At 42.5% G+C, this 9,092-nt stretch overlaps 1 long non-coding RNA gene across 2 annotated transcripts; it reads left to right on the top strand.

Annotated features, from left to right (window-relative positions):
- Nucleotides 1-3,743: 3,743 nt before the first annotated feature.
- LOC129659160 (uncharacterized) lies at nt 3,744-8,404 on the top strand. Of its 2 annotated transcripts, none has more exons than XR_008717822.1 (3): nt 3,744-4,026; nt 4,796-5,363; nt 6,337-8,404. It is a non-coding gene; the product is annotated as an uncharacterized LOC129659160 (long non-coding RNA). The 2 variants fall into 2 exon arrangements; XR_008717821.1 differs by having other exon boundaries at nt 3,744-4,050.
- The last annotated feature ends 688 nt before the right edge of the window (nt 8,405-9,092 follow it).

Raw genomic sequence — 9,092 nt, 5'->3', positions numbered from 1 at the left:
GAATCTCAAGAGTCTTCTCCAACACCACAGGAGAGTATTTTTGCAACACTATATTTATTTGATGATTATCTGATATAAAAAGACAAAAGAAAGTTCTGTTCACGTGTAGTTTTTTTAGTTCACTCAATCACATGTTCTTAGTGTTACTACATGCTGGGCCAGTATTTCCCAATCTTGCTTGATGATAAGGATCACCTGGAATGCTTGTTAAAACAACAAGATTCCTAGGCCTTAGCTCAGAACTACTCCATCAGAATTTCCAGGGAGAGGCCAGAAAATCCAGGTAATTTAACAAGTGCCCTAAGGTAAGCCATATTATCTGGGAACTTTGGGAAAAACTGTGTAAGGCAAAGGGAATTCAGAGAGAAACAAGCCCCTCCCCCATGGAGATATAACCAAAGAGCTTTAAGTCATGACACTAAGAACAGAATTACAAGTGTGTACGAGCCCAGAGCACAGCGTCTGGGTGGCAGGAACACCTTTTTTCAGTTGGGGAAGCATTGCTCAGAGAAAGGTATATGTAGGAGATGTTGTCTGTCTTAAATAACCAGGACTCAGCTTTAAATGTTCATTTCAGGTAGAGAAAGTCAACAAGAGAAAAACCCTTCTGGTTATGATTTCTAGTTCCTGAGCTTGTAGCCATGCAAATAGAAGTTCAATAAATATCTATTCTTTGATCAACTTTCAGTCTAAGGCTCATTCACCATAAAGTTCTCTTGCCAATCATTCTATAAACTCAGTATTATCCTCAAATGAACATGAGAAGAAAATGTGCCTGGGCCAGAAGTTTGCAGACAGATTAACATTTTGCATCTCATTTAAGCACTCCCTCACTCAGATTTCTTCTCCATATATATATATATAAAGGTATATATATATATATAAAGGTATATATATATATATAAAGGTATATATATATATATAAAGGTATATATATATATATATATATAAAGGTATATATATATATATATATAAAGGTATATATATATATATATAAAGGTACTCGAAAGTTTTTATTAGAAGTTGAGTTACAAGCTTCCCTGGTGGCTCAGTGGTGAAGAATCTGCCTGCCAATGCAGGACACATGGGTTCGATCCTGTGCTCCACAACAGGAGAAGCTACCACAATGTGAAGCCGTCACCCAGCAACTAGAGAGTAGCTTCCACTGGTCACAGCTAGAGAAAAGCCCACATAGCAATGAAGACCCCCAGCACAGCCAAAAATATTAAAAAAAAAATTGAGTCACTACAGGATTGCTAGTGCATAAAAGGACGCAAGAAGCTTCTCCAGAGAATTGATGGCAACGTGAATAGCCTTCCCAGATTGTGCAGAGGACCTACCACTAGATGATGGCACTGGCACTGCAAAGCAAGTGCAAGCTCTGGGGACATCTCCGAATGTTCCTCCTGCTCCTAAGGCCACTTCCCAGGAAGTCCGATAAGATGAGGCTGGTTCTAGAAGAAAGAGGCCAACTCAGATATAATCTCAAGATGTCTTTATACAACTACCCACTCACCATTTCCCTCAACCTTACTTCTTATGCTTTTTCACAGGATTTATCGTTCCTTGACATTTATTATTTATCTGTTTGTTATTTCTCTTTCCCCTGCTGCTGCTAAGTCGCTTCAGTCGTGTCCGACCCTGTGCAACCCCATAGACAGCAGCCCACTAGCCTCCTCTGTCCCTGGGATTCTCCAGGCAAGAATACTGGAGTGGGTTGCCATTTCCGTCTCCAATGTATTAGAGTGAAAAGTGAAAGTGAAGTCGCTCTTTCCCTACTAGATTGTAAATTCTAATAGGTCAGAGACTTTTCTAGTCTTACTCACTTTTGAAACCCCAACATCTAATAAATATCCTTCATGCATAGTAGCCACTCATCAAACATCTGTCGAATAGTAAAATAGGTTATTTATTCATCTAGGGCTTCCCTGTCACCCAGGTGGTAAAGAACCTGCCTGCAATGTGGGAGACCTAGGTTTAATCCCTGGGTTGGGAAGATCCCCTGGAGGAGGGCATGGCAACCCACTCCAGGATTCTTACCTGGAGAATACCCATGGACAGAAAAGCCTGGCGGGCTATAATCCATGAGGTCCCAAAGAGCCAGACATGACCGAGAGACTAACACTTTGACTATTTGTTTATCTAGAATCTTGGTTTTCTTCTTTGTAGACTCAACATGCTTGCCATTAGTTGTCAATATCTAACTCTCTCTGGGCTGTAATGTTTATTACATCAAAGATACTGTCTATCTTGTTTTATATTTATCCCCTGGGACCAACATGTAGTAGATGCTTAGTAATTATCTATTGATTTAATAGATCAATGAGTGAATACGTGAATCAATACAGGAGGCCAGCACTAAATAGCTCTAATCTCATGAACTCTGCTTCTCCAAACAGTATGGTCACTATCAGCATTGACATTCGGTTCAGCAAATTCCAGAACTGAGCAGCCCTGATTATTAGAGCAGTCAGCTTATCCTGTGACAGTGTAAGACTAGAAATGGCTAATGAAGAAATAATCCTGCAACACTTGAAGTAAAAAAAAAAAGTCAAGGAAGGAAAATCCTTGTATCAGTGACAGGGAACCTGTTTGAAATAGTTGGTCAGTATAAATGAAACAGGGGCTTCCCAGTTGGCTCAGTGGTAAGAATCCACCTGCCAATGTAGGAATCATAAGAGATGCATGTTCAATCCCTGGGTTGGGAAGATTCCCTGGAGGAGGAAATGGTACCCCATTCCAGTATTCTTGCCTGGAAAATCCCACTGACAAAGGAGACTGGTGGATTACAGTCCATGAGGTCACAAAAGAGTTGGACATGACTGAGCATCTGAGCACATGGATGAAACAGACAGCCTTGCTAGTCAAGAAAAGTGACTGTCCAGTGGGGAGACAGCAAAGGTATGGGAGTCCAGCCTAACGATTAAGAGTGAACCCTGAAAACTCATTGGAAGTCATTGATAAGGTCCTCTCACTCAGCAGCAGCAGTAAGCCTTCTACCATAGGGAGTCACTTCCAACCTGAAAAGGGATTCCATAAGAAAAGAGGGTTATCTGTTGACATCACCTTCAAACTAAGACCTGCTTCATGCTCAGGATACAACTGTATTCTGGAATCCTTGGCTCTCGAAAAAACAAGTCCTGATTTTTCCAGAGCAGTCATTGTTGATGACTTCAAATATGCCTTACAACATCCTTTTCCATTATTGCCACACACAGAATATGATATTATTTGAATGGCACAGTTGGATAAACAGACCGGGCAACTCCACCTGCCGACTCAAGGGCCCAGGAGAGCAGGACATTAGGCACACCGAGAACTCTTTTTGCAAAGTAGCAATTAGGCTGCAGCTCACTGTTCAGAAGTTTTGTGCTTGCAGATGCAATCCATCATGGAGGGATTACTTCATGTCAGGTTTTTCTTTTAAGCCAAGAAATATTTACTGAGTACCTACTATGTTCCAGGTTCTTTTCAAATCCAGAAACAAAACAGAGACCTCTCTCTTATGAAGATTACATTCTAGTAAGGTGAGACAAAAACAGACAAATAAACCTATGTTAGGTGTTGATCAGGTGCTAAGAAAGCATATCCACCAGGTTAAGCAGAAGGGAAAGCCATGGTGTGGATGCAGAGATGGGAGCAATTTTATCTAGACAGTGAGAGTATCTGTTAGTTTCCTATTGTTGCTGTAGCAAGTAGCCACAAGCTTAATGGTCGAAATCAATACAAATTTATTACCTTACAGTTCTGGAGGTGAGAAGTCTGAAATAGATTGGCAGGGCTGCATTCCTTCTAGATATTCTGGTGGGTGAGGGGTGGAGGAGGAGGGGGAGGTGGGTGGTGGTTGATCCATTTCCTTGTCTTTTTCAGCTTCTAGAGGCTTCCTCCAGTTAGAAAGCCAGCACCAGAAATCTTCAGATCTCCTCGCCTTCCTCCACTCACTCCTTCTTATAAGGACCCCTGTTTCTATTGGACCCACCCACACAGCCTTGGATAATTGCCTCAACAGCTGTAACTGAATCACAGGTGTAGTCTATCTGGCTATATAAGGTAACATAGTCACAGGTTCCAAGAATTAGGAAGTCAACCTCTTTGCTGCAGCAGAAAGGGGGAGGGCGGAATTGGGATTATTCTACCTATAGCAGTAGGATTCTCTGGTAAGGTGGCACTTAAGCAACAGCCCTCCATCAAGGTGCAGGAGAGCCATGTAGATATCAGGAACTGAGGGTTCTCGGCCCTGGGAGCAGCAATGCAAAGACCTTGTGGAGGGAGTGGACCCAGTGTGCTTCAGGATGGAGAAGGAGCCCAGTGTGCCTGAGTAGAGAGAGAAGGGGAATTGTGGTAGGAAAAAGATCAGAGGGATAGCTGCAGGTTGGGTAACATGAGGTTGGTGGAGTCCAGGTGGGTCATATCAGAATCACTTGGGTAACCTACTTCGATCCTCACAGCAACCAGGTAAAGAAGCTGCTGTTATTTGTCTCACTATTAATAAGAGAAGAGGCTTAGTAAAGTGCAACCAGCTCGAGGTTGCACAGCTTCCAAGTGCTAAAGCCAAGTTTTTGTCTGCACCAGGGCTTCCCTGGTGGCTTAGATGGTAAAGAATCTGCCTGCCATGCAGGAGACCCAGGTTCTATCCCTGGGTCAGGAAGATCCTCTGGAGAAGAGATGGCTACCCACTCCAGTATTCTTGCCAGGGAAATCCCATAAACAGAGGAGCCTGGTGGGCTATAATCCATGGGGTCTCAAAGTATTGGACACGACTGAGCAACTAACACACGCACACAATTGATTTCAGAGTGTTCACACACAACCCCTCTACCAGCTGCCTCTTTATGTTCTGAAGTTTGAAGAACCAGCATTGAAGGGGAGCTGACAATCCTGGAACAAGGATTTACAGGAACAAGAAGATCTACTAACGTGGAGAAATATCCATGTCCTTCTGAGTCACTATTTCAGTTGTGACTCAGAAGCTGTATCAGTGGGACAGAAAGCACAGGACAAGGTCCAAATAGCTCCTACCAATTCCCCATGTGACAACAAAATTAAGAGTTGTGGTTGCTGCTGCTAAGTTGCTTCAGTCGTGTCCGATTCTGTGAGACCCCATAGACGGCAGCCCACCAGACTCCCCCGTCCCTGGGATTCTCCAGGCAAGAACACTGGAGTGGGTTGCCATTTCCTTCTCCAATGCATGAAAGTGAAAAGTGAAAGTGAAGTCGCTCAGTCGCGTCTGACTCTTCCCAACCCCATGGACTGCAGCCTACCAGGCTCCTCCATCCATGGGATTTTCCAGGCAAGAGTACTGGAGTGGGGTGCCATCGCCTTCTCCTGTTGTGGTTGCTAGTATGTTGCTAAAATTAAGGCAGGTAAGCTTTTTGTCCTTTGAGGTTTACTATCTATAAAACGGTAATACAGAGTTGTAAACATAACTTGCTATTGAAAAATAAAAGAGAGCTTCAGACTGATACGAATTTTTAAAACAGAAAAATGGGGCATTGTGTCATCAGAAGACACTGTATTAAAAGATTACCTTTTAATAGCATCTGTATAATAGTACGTTGTCCTGGTGCACGGGTGTGCATGCATGCCTGCATGTGCGCACACATACAGGAGTGTGCACACACATTTTCTAATATTTGATTGGCAACTTCCGTTAGAAAGGCAGAGGGCCTTTGTTTTTGCATGGCCTTTATTAGTTCTTTTCCTGTAGCTCACAGTTTTTGCCACATTCCCTGGTAAAAGATGAGATGTCTTGGGATGATTTTGAAGGTTGTGTCCCAGAGGGGCTCCTGGAAAGAATAAAAGGCTTCTAGAGATTTCTTAGTCACAGTGAAGTCTTTTTTTCCTGATTCCTGTGCCCAGTGAGTGCAATGCATTTAGGGGAGCAAGGCAGACCCAGTGTTGTTGGCATGGTTCCTAGAACAGTCCATCCATGTGAACTGTTAATAAAATTATATGTTTATAGAAAATTGGGCAATTTAAAGGCAGAGCTCTGTGTTCCTTTCCAAACACCTTCTTGGTTGTTTAGAATAGAATTGTTAAGCATGTGAGCTGATTCTTTAGTTTCTACCATTCACAGCTCCCACTCATGTCTTTGAAAATTTCTTTATGGCATCTATTCACAGTAGTCAAATTGCGAAAGTTAAATGATATACATTAAGGAAAAAATAGGCCCCTGTGGCTGCTGGTGCTTTTGTCATCATAACGGGAGTCGGGAATCCTAGAGGGACCCGCATTGTTCATGCAGCCATCCAGGAACAATACACAGTACAGAGTGTCAGAAATCATGAAGTATCGCCCTTAACGTGATCATATCACAGCTCCCGCTCCACCCTGCAGCGCTTCCTCCTCACTCCTGCCATGCCCGCCACCCCTGCTTCTTAACACGTGGAGCTCTGTGGAGAAGGAGGACCACGTCACCTCATTGTGATGCCTTACCTCTCACGACTCTCTTACCACTACCCCAGCCTGCCTCCCGTGAGTGTTTTCTGAGCTGCGGAGCTGCCCACAAGGAACAACAGATCTGAACAACCAGGACGATTCCACAGGAGGTCTGAGCAGCGTTCCATAGGGAAATTTTCGTCTTGCAGCCTCCATTGTGAACTGGCTCAACGGAGCAGGAAAACACCACAGTGAGGGACTCTAGGGGAAATGGCCTTTTGTGAAAGTGGAAAGATCTAGGTGGAGACTTTCCAATTTAAAGATATTCAATGATGCAGTTATTATAAGTTCAATATCTGAATTTTTAGACACCAAGGATCCCCGAAGTAAACAGAACATGCTTTTGAGACTCAAAGCACTCATATGACCCATGTCCAAGCCTCATCTAGGTATTAGGCTTCAGCCATCAGTGGAGCCAGCTCTGCTGGAAGGGAGGAGGGACTGAGAATGGAATTGGGAAGCAAAAAATGTGGGCTTAGGTTTTTCCACTTACTAATATCATGAACTTGGGAAGCTTGCTGCCCTTCTGAACCTCAATGCCCACATAAGAAAAATGGGCATAATATTTCTCTTACTGAATTGCTGTAAGGCATAAGTGAGGTCATTCACAGGGAATTACTTTGAAAGTTGTTCTGTTCAGCTGCTAAGTCATGTCCAGCTCTTTGTGACCCCATGGGCGGCAGTATGCCAGGCTTCCCTGTCCTTCACCAGCTCCCGGAGTTACTCAAATTCATATCCATTGAGTCAGCAATATTACCTAACCATCTCATCCTATGTTGTCCCCTTCTCGTTGTGCCTTCAATCTTTCCCAACATCAGGGTCTTTTCCAATGAGTCGGCTTTTTGTATCAGGTGGCCAAAGTACTGGAGCTTCAGTATCAGTCCTTCCAATGAATATTCAAGATTCATTTCCTTTAGGAAAGATTGGTTTAATCTCCAAGCACTCCAAGGGACTCTCAAGAATCTTCACCACCACCACAACTTGAAAGCATTAATTCTTCCACACATAGCCTTCTATATGGTCCAGCTCTCACATCCGTACATGACTACTGGAAAAACCATAGCTTTAACTATAGAGACTTTTGTTTGCAAAATGATAGGTCTGTTTTTTTAATATCCTGTCTAGCTTTGTCAATGCTACAAAAATGTAATCTGTCAATGTCAATAATGGGAAAAAACAAAATCAGTGCATTGGCCTTGCACTCCTCCAATTTCTTTGTTCTGTTTAAATGTGACCTCTTTGCAAAAGTGGTTTAGATGTCTTGTCAATTATTGGTGTCCTTAGAAACCAACTTATTATTTTTAACTGATAATAATGTGATGATGCAGACTTGCATTAGTTACAATAAACAAAAAGAACTTACAAGAACCAACATGAAATACTTACAAGGTTTAAAAACTGTGGGACTATTTTGGACCACTGACCCAGGAGGAGGGTTGGTTGAAGTTGAGCTGACATCTTCCTATCACAATCAGATTTAGGCATTCCTGTCTGTAAAAGGGCTATTTTTCTCATATGGAAGCTATCTTCTCTTAGACTAAGATAACCATGTTATTCTTCACTAGTCATTATTTAAATAGCACAAAATATGGTGAATGACATGAGCAATAATTCATTGAAAATGTTTTGCTTGCATAATGATACCTGCAGGTATGTGCTCATGTGCTCAGTCGTCTCTTGACTCTTTGCAACCTTATGGACCGTAGCCTATCAGACTCCTCTGTCCATGGGATTTCCCAGGCAAGAATGCTGGAGTGGGTTGCCATTTCCTTCTCCAGGGGATCTTCCAGGGATTGAACCCATGTCTCTCGAGTCTCCTGCACTGCAGGCAGATTCTTTACCACTGAGCCACAGGGAAAGCCCTACCTGCAGGCTGCAGGCATGCATCATATAAATTTACTTTCAATATTTTTAGGCACTGCTGTTCTGTGAGCATGACTTTCCTTTTGTCTTCATTTATTTTTTTATTTATATCTCTTTCTTCTGCTTGCTATTTTCCCCCCTTTCCCTTTCTTTATTCAGCTCTTTGTCCTTCCAAGACAAGAGAAACTTATAGTTGGTCACATTCAATCAGATAGACTACTTTAATCAGTGTATCAGCTCAAATTAATATACTTTGGAGGAAACCCTTGTTTTTGTTTTTTCTATTTATTTATTTATTATTTTTTTTCCAACTACAATTTTATTTTATTTTTAAACTTTACAAAATTGTATTAGTTTTGCCAAATATCAAAATGAATCTGCCACAGGTATACATGTGTTCCCCATCCTGAACCCTCCTCCCTCCTCCCTCCCCATACTATCCCTCTGGGTCGTCCCAGTGCACTAGCCCCAAGCATCCAGTATCGTGCATTGAACCTGGACTGGCAACTCGTTTCATACATGATATTTTACAGGTTTCAATGCCATTCTCCCAGGAGGAAACCCTTGTTTTTGATTCCTGTTCTTCAATAAAGGAGATCCTCTACTGTTAGACCTGGAATACCCTGTTAGGCCAAATGCTGTAGAGGGAAAGACGCATACAGGTGTGTTTGGAAAAAAAGCAAACATCCATGTTCAGAAAAAATGAAGCAAGTGCAGTTATCCATTCAACACACTCTGAGTTAAACAGGAAAGGACGGGACAGCTGTTGAACACACTAGAAATACGCCTAG

The sequence above is a fragment of the Bubalus kerabau genome, chromosome 8 (genome assembly GCF_029407905.1).
Source record: "Bubalus kerabau isolate K-KA32 ecotype Philippines breed swamp buffalo chromosome 8, PCC_UOA_SB_1v2, whole genome shotgun sequence".
In the NCBI taxonomy this organism is placed as follows: Eukaryota; Metazoa; Chordata; class Mammalia; order Artiodactyla; family Bovidae; genus Bubalus; species Bubalus kerabau.
Note: the sequence above shows the minus strand (reverse complement) of the source record. Positions and strands in the feature narration are given on the sequence as shown.